The sequence below is a fragment of the Mytilus trossulus genome, chromosome 11 (genome assembly GCF_036588685.1).
Source record: "Mytilus trossulus isolate FHL-02 chromosome 11, PNRI_Mtr1.1.1.hap1, whole genome shotgun sequence".
Classification (NCBI taxonomy): Eukaryota; Metazoa; Mollusca; class Bivalvia; order Mytilida; family Mytilidae; genus Mytilus; species Mytilus trossulus.
This window is the reverse complement of record NC_086383.1, coordinates 29770076-29778277: the sequence shown is the minus strand read 5'-3', so window position 1 is coordinate 29778277 and position 8202 is coordinate 29770076.

Sequence of the window (8202 nt, the reverse complement as noted above, 5' to 3'; positions counted from 1 at the left end):
GAACTTGCTCCTGAAAGATCAATTTAAATACAATCTACAGGTGCGGAACCAGCTTTTTGAAAACTGAGGGTAGCAACTGCCGGAACACCATGAAACGTTCAAAATGTTAGAATAATTAAAAACATTTAGAATATAAATAAATACAAAGAATTAGGGGTTCCGGTCCCCGGACCCAAAACCACTAGATCGGCCAATTAGCTCTGCTTATTGTAAAAAACAATAATTTTAGAATGGCGATCTTTTTCTTATTTTTACTGATGTCACAATTAAAAAGAAGTTTTGTGTACATTAAAAGTTAACAAGTCTACGACAAATTATTAACTCTTGAAAACAAATCATTATTCGGATTACAGACGGTTACATGTACATAGTAAATAGACAAATTCTAATAGACACACAACCGATTAAAAAGTACGCATTTTTGCGCCTGTCCCAGTCAGGAGCCTCTTGCCTTTGTTAGTCTTGTATTATTTCAGTTTTAGTTTCTTGAGTACAATTTGGAAATAAGTATGGCGTTCATTATCACTGAACTAGTATATTTTTGTTAAGGGGCCAGCTAAAGGACGCCTCCGAGTTCGGGAATTTCTCGCTACATTGAATACCTGTTGGTGACCTTCTACTGTTGTTTTTTTTCTACGGTCGGGTTGTTGTCTATTTGACACATTCCCCATTTCAATTCTCAATTTTACTCCAAAATCAAATATTGAGCAAAACGAACAGCTTCAAAAAGTAGTTTTGTGTCAAATGCCAATGTTCTCCTGTTAAATTCGTTTGTAATCATATCTCTTGATAAGGCATCACTCAACATTAAATTAATGAACTAACGTTTGAAAAAAATGATGTTCGTTATAGTAGGATTGATATTTTCGTTGGTCTGTCGCAAAAATGCACTTGAATACTGCTCGGTGTTTTATATATTTGTCATTTGGGTTAATTTTTTTGTTTGGTTGCTATTCAATTGACATGTACCCTATAGTCTTTTTATTCATATGAAATTTTGATAAAATGTTATTAAAACCTTTTGAAACTTGTGCTTAATCCTGTAACTATAATTTGTACTTCCTGTTACATATCAGTATTCACTATATATTATATCAGAACACACCTGCGATAGCGGCGGGTCCGTGACTTAATTTAAATATCTAATTATGTGTTAGCCTCATTCTAGCCTGGATCTTAACATGCTTAAGTATTGTCACCTGATACAATCATTAAGATTATAAGATGCAAAATTTGTTTTTCTTTCAAAATCTTTCACTTTAAAGTCGACGACTGACTTGGAACTTCTCAATTATAAGTAATATTAATTATTTGGAAAACAAAAAGGCCTGGAATGCAAAGAGTAGTATTTGATCAACAACAGTGTTCTATCTATGCTTCTAAATCAAAAGACTGTTTTTTGTCTTCTCCTGATAAATTTTGAGAACAAAAAGGTCTTGAATTGGTAATTTTTAATCAACAGCATTGTTCATTGTTTTAAATAAAGTTGAATTCTTTGATTCGCTGTTTTAACGTTATGTCGGCTAACAAATTTGAAACTGTGCCTTTTTTATGTCTAGATTTTAAAATCTAGAATTGTCATTTCATCAAGTCAGTTCAATTGAAATTACAGTCTCCTTGATATTTTTTATGACAAGGTAATTATTATCGTCAAGGACTTTCCGAAAGTAATGTATTACTATGAAAAAAATGCATACACATTTGCAATGTATAATATACAGCAAATTTGATAATTTTTAAATGTTTTAGAAAAGTTAGACGCATAGCAGAACATGATTCCTACCTGTTATAAGGACAACCTTTTCTCTGAAGTTAGCCATGTTTTTCAATAAGAAATTGTCAGCGTTCAATCGCAAAAGTATCGGGTGACTACACTACTCTTCTTCTATCTGATCAATCGGCAATCCTCGGGAGACTCCGCTACACTCCGTCTATCCGATGAAGGTACGGAATCGGCCGAGTTATGACGAATTCGTACGACATAATACAAAAGATCTAAAAAAAGATTAACTTGTCCAAGCTTAAAGTTACACTGTAATTAACGTATCATATGTAACATCATGAACACGTTGCACATCGATGTTATCGTAAAGTAAACAGGCATGAATATCACTGACCTTTATTGTCATTTTGTCAATTTCAAGGATCAATTTATTTGGTACACAGTGCGTGTATAAAATAGAATATATATATGTCATAAATCTTTGATTTAAAGTAATTGCAGTGATGTGATTGCCAATGAAAAAACTATGCACATTTGATACAGGTCATTGTATGGCTTTCAGCAATAAGCAAAACCCGTATCATCGAGTAAAGTAGAAAGGTCCCGGTATGACAAATGTAAGACACTTCAAAAGAGAAAATCAACCGGCTGATTGATGCTATTAACAATAGACGAAAACAAATATGGCAGACACCATCCAAAGGGAATCAATGACTCCTGACTTGAGACTTTTAAAAAGTTATACGGGATATAACAAACCTCTCATAACCTGGATTATAAGTGTAACAGTACAACATGAGAACAAACTATAAAATAATTTGAAAGGGTTTGACTGAAAGATCAGCACGAAACGAATAGAAAAAAAATATGGTACTGATAAACTTGTGCTCGCAGTCACTGAAAGCTATTTGAAAACACATTTATACCTAAGCCATCATGATGTTTACACAGGGAAAGTTCGCTAATGTGAATAACACGTAAAACAACCGGAAATATCAAATGAAAATCCAAAGAATCTTTTTCACGTGAATTTTCAAAATAAAATTACAAATAACATCTGTATTTTTTTTTATTTTACTAAAATCATGAAAATGCTTTTTTTTCGGTGGGGGGGGGAGGGGACAATTCACAAGAACATGTTCACGTGAGTTTCACGTATAAGCTCGTTTGAGGTGAAATTTATATGAGTACCCTGTGTACCCAGACAAAAATAGCCATCAGTACAAATTCAACGATCTTAGTGTAAAGACGCCAGGCCCATTAACTGTCTTAAAAACAAATTGACCTTGCGCAATTCCAAAATATTCGTTTTGACATAGCTTAGGACATCATAGTAAAACTAATTTTGTTGCATATATATGTGCCTTCATACGTTACGTTATCATGTTACTATAACTTGAACTTCCTGTCACATCAGTAATTTATATGATTAACTTGAAATCTAACTATCTGTTTAGTTGGTTGAAAAACATGTATCTTAATCACGAAGAAAACAAAGACGACACCACGCGACTACACAGAAACAGTACAGTCGAGGCAAATAGGAAATACCATAATATTGTGAAATTTCATAATTTAATTGAAATATAGGACCAAAGTGGAGTTGTCTCTCTTATACGCTTCTTGTCAAAACTGACATTGGATATAACAATGTTTGTCTTAAACGAAGTTGAAAGGTAGACAATTCATAATAATACAGTTATTTATAGGGGTAAATTCAGTAAATAAATATACGTCATCATGGACCGCCCATTTAGGGGAGAGCTTTCTGTATAACACTGAAGTTATATGCTTTTCTGATTGGCAGATAATGTTTGTAATAACTATTTTTTGGTAGATGGATCAAAACTAGATAATTCATCATGGAAATCTCCGAAAGGTGATTTCTCATGGTCCTAAGTTTGAAGAAACCCAACACATCAATTGGAACCATAACGTCAAAATAAATATGGAATACATTGAGGACTACGCCAGAACCGGGTCTAAGCGAGAAGAAGTAGAACTGGACACTTTGTCAAAATGGGTTAAAACTATCAGGTGTCTGATAAAACGTCACATTCATAAGTTGAAAAACTGTGAATGATCGACCAAAGTCCCTTTCAAGAGACAAAGAGGCTGTGGAATGTTTATCATCTCTTTATGATAAGTATGTTGATGTTCCTGCGGACAAAGCTTCAAATAAATTGCCATTAGTATGTAAATCGAATTACTACGAATGTCTTGTAAAAGCATCAGGAATAAATGAGCTCTCATGTCATGTAATCCAACATACAAAAACAATAAAAAGGGTCTTCAGAATTACTGCGAAACTGTTTACTCGCTCAGTTGAATTAACCATATGTGGATTATTAAAAGTTCTAAAGAACTTCTGGATAATTTTTAATCACGGTCTTTTTCTGAAATTAGTTCTATCAGAGCTTTTGGTTTTTCAACCCTGTATACCACCATTCCCCATGTGAAATTATATTTTGAAAATCCAGTCTGTTCCTATTGTATCCTACAGTTACACCAAAACCATTGCACCCAAAATATTTAACTATAAACAAGCATTACAGGACCCTGATCATGTTGATATAGAACAATACCTAAAAAGAACCTCTGACATGTGACTGTTCCCACTCGCCTTCCAATTACAGCCCCTCTGGTCATGTTATTACTGGGGATCTAAACATAATTCAACATGAAAATCTCCGAAAGGTGATTTCTCGTGGTCCCAAGTTTAGAGAACCCCAACAGATCAATTTGAACCATAACTTCAAAATAATTATGGATTCCATTGAGAAATATGCCAGAGCATGGGCTAAACGAGAAGAAGTTCAACTGGACACATTGTCAGAATGGGTCAAAACAATCAGGTCTCTGATAAAAGTCGCATTCATAAGTTGAAGAACTGTGTGAATGATCGACCCAAGTCCATTTTTAGTGACAAAGAGGCAGTAAAATGCCTATCATCTCTTCAAGATAAGTATGTTGTTGTTCCAGCGGACAAAGCTTCAAATAATATTGTCTTTATATGTAAATCGTATTACTACGAGTGTCTTAGGAATAAATTATCACTCAGGTAATCCCACATACAAAAACATATCATTTGACAAGGATGAGATTTTAGCGAATCATAAGTCATTCATGGCTTCTATGAACATTACATTGAACAACAAATCGGAGGACTTACCTTGTTTGTATTGGATATCTAAACTTCACAAAATTCCGTACAAACAACGGTACATTGCTGGCTCATCTGCTTGTTCTACTAAAGAATTGTCCATTAGATTGACTAAAATTATGTCCGCAGGTAAAGAGGGTCTTCAGATATACTGTGAAACTGTTTACTCACGTAGTGGTATTAATCATATGTGGATTCTTAAAAACTCTGAAGAACTTCTGGATAATTTTAAATCTCGATCTTTTTCTGAAATTAGTTCTATTAAAACTTTTGATTTTTCAACCTTGTATACAACCATTCCCCATGTGAAATTTTAAAAAAACGTCTAAAAGATATAATCCACAATGCTTTTCATCATAAAAATGGTAGCACACGCTATAAATTTATCACGTTGGGATACCATAAGGCATATTTTGTTAATAAGGAACAAAAGGGTAAAACACTACACAGAGGAACAAATGATCAGTATGCTAGAGTTTCTTATTGACAATATATTTGTTGAATTTGGAGGTAGACTTTTTCAACAAATTGTCGGCATTCCTATGGGAACGAACTGTGCGCATCTCCTTGTAGACCTCTTCTTATTTTCATATGCATCGGAGTTCCTTCAGACACTTGTTAAAAACAAGAAAATCAAAGAAGCTAGGTTATTTAATTTCACTTTCAGATATATTGATGATGTTCTTTCCATTAACAATCCGAACTTTTCTGATTGGGTTCCATTAATATACCCATCAGAACTAGAAATTAAAGAGACAACATACACGGCTTCCTCCACCTCATTTTTAGACTTATACCTCGAATTTGACATACACAGTCATCTCAGTACCAGAATCTATTACAAACGAGACGACTTTTATTTTGAAATTATCGATTTCCCCCACCTTAGTAGTGATATACCAACTTCACCTGCATATGGAATATACATTTCCCAACTTTTTAGGTATTCAAGAGCTTGCAGCTCCTATTCAGACTTTGTAAATCGTCACCAGTGTCTGAGCAGAAAGTTGATGAACCAGGGGTATGTCAAAGAACGTCTCGTACTTTTTCTAAAAAAGTTCATCGGAAGATACCCAGAACTCGTTGATAAATATTCCGTATCAACTTCACAAATAATACAAGATGGTCTTGAAGTATAGATTTTGCGTACTGACGTTGGTTGTCATCTTAATAACGTGTTATATTGTTCTTGTATTTGTCTTTTTTCTATTTTTAATATAACTTGTACTGTTAAGTCAATTTTTGAGATATTCTTTTGAATTGACTCCGTGGTTATATAAAGACATCATACTTTGAACGCAAAATTATTTCATTTACTTAAATTACTCTTACTTATAGATCTTGACATACTATGAATGACAAAATTATTTTATTCAATAATAATACTTTTTCTGTTAAGTCTGTTTTTTATGTAATACATGTGACGTGAAACTGTACGACATGTATCCCGTCATACTTTGAACCACACATTATTTTATTTATTATTATTATATTTACTGTTGAGTCTGTTGTTTCTTATATCAACTTTACGTGACTAATCATGTATGTATGCCTTCATACTTTGAACGACAAAATTATTTTTATGTCTACCTGTGCGAATTTCAAACGCGCAATTTTACACCAGCAATGAAAACCTTCTATCCTTTACGGGTAGGCTTTATATAGATAGATTAAGTGGTATCAGAAAAGCAAAATGAGTATGTTACATTTGATGTATGCCGTTTTGTGCTTCTTCGTTACATTTGTTGTTTTTATGGTGATGCATGTATGTATGCCTGCATACTTTGAACGACAAAATTATTTTTATGTCTACCTGTACGAATTTCAAACGCGCATTTTTACTCCAGCAATGAAAACCTTCTTTCCTTCACGGGTAGACTTTATATACATAAATTAAGTGGTACAAGAAAAGCAAAATGAGTATGTTAAATTTGATGTATGCCTTTTTGTGATTCTTCGTTACATTTGTTACATATAGTGATATTAAGATGATAACACAATATTGACTGCTGTACCCCTATTTTTGACATTTTTACTCTTTGAGTATGTTTGTTTTGTTTATACATCGTTGACAATGAAATGGAATTTGATGCGACTGTCATACAAGTGAGAGGTTTAGCTAGCTATAAAACCAGGTTCAATCCACCATTTTCTTCATTAGAAAATGCCTGTACCAAGTCAGGAATATGACAGTTGTTATCCATTCGGTTGATGTGTTTGGACTTTTGATTTTGGATTTTCCTTTATGAATTTTCCTCGGAGTTCGATCCCTGATGTTTTTGTGTTTTAACTTTTTATTGGTTGATTTAAAACAACACATAAGTAAGCAATACATGTCGTTGTAAAGTTTGATAAATGGTTTTTGCGTTTCTTCGTTAAATATATATTTGTTTTGAGATTGTGACACTGTGATGACTGCTGTATACATATTTTGACAATTGTACCTATAACGTCTGTTTTTTCACGCATCGTTGTAAATATAGTGGATTTGGACTGTCATACATGTGAGAGGTTGAGCCCTATAAATCCATCATTTTCTACATCTGAAAATGTCTCTACCAAGTCTGGAATGTGACATTTTATGTCCATTCGTTTGATGTGTTTTATCATTTGATTTTGCCATTTGATTTGAGACTCTCAATTTCCTCGGAGTTCAGTATTGTTGTACTTTTTAAAAGACTTAGCGGCTAATTTCACTTACATATACATTGAAGCTGGTTTGTCATCCGTTTTATACACTATATTGTGAGCTTCACATGTTACATATCATATAGACGTTTGTAAACATGAGATAAAAGATGCTACAAAAAGGTTTGCATCATACATATATATTATATTTAGCATCGAAACAAATAGATGACCTAAACTGAAATCAAAGACAAACATGATGATTTAAACTTGAATTTAAACATAAGACATCTCAACAGTTACATACCCTATTCTCCATCGTATTTTTTTTATACACTACGGTCGTGCATGATAATACACACTCATTTAAAGAAAACGGAAGATTGATAACCATCGACCTTTAAAAAAAAATATGTTGACCAATACCATGTGACAGTTATATATTGTACAAGCGACATTAATTCTATACATCAGATTGAAAGTAGAAGCAAAATACCGAATTCTATGGAAAAGTGGAAGTCCATAAAATTGACAATTCATTTGTTCGATACTTCAACCAATGAGGTGAATGGAAAGTCAATGTCATACTTCTGACATAAAACTTGTATTTTCTGAAGTTGATTACTAGCTCTATAAGTAGTTTAAAGTCTGTTCATTGTGTCTAATCGATGGTGTCCTAGCTCAGATT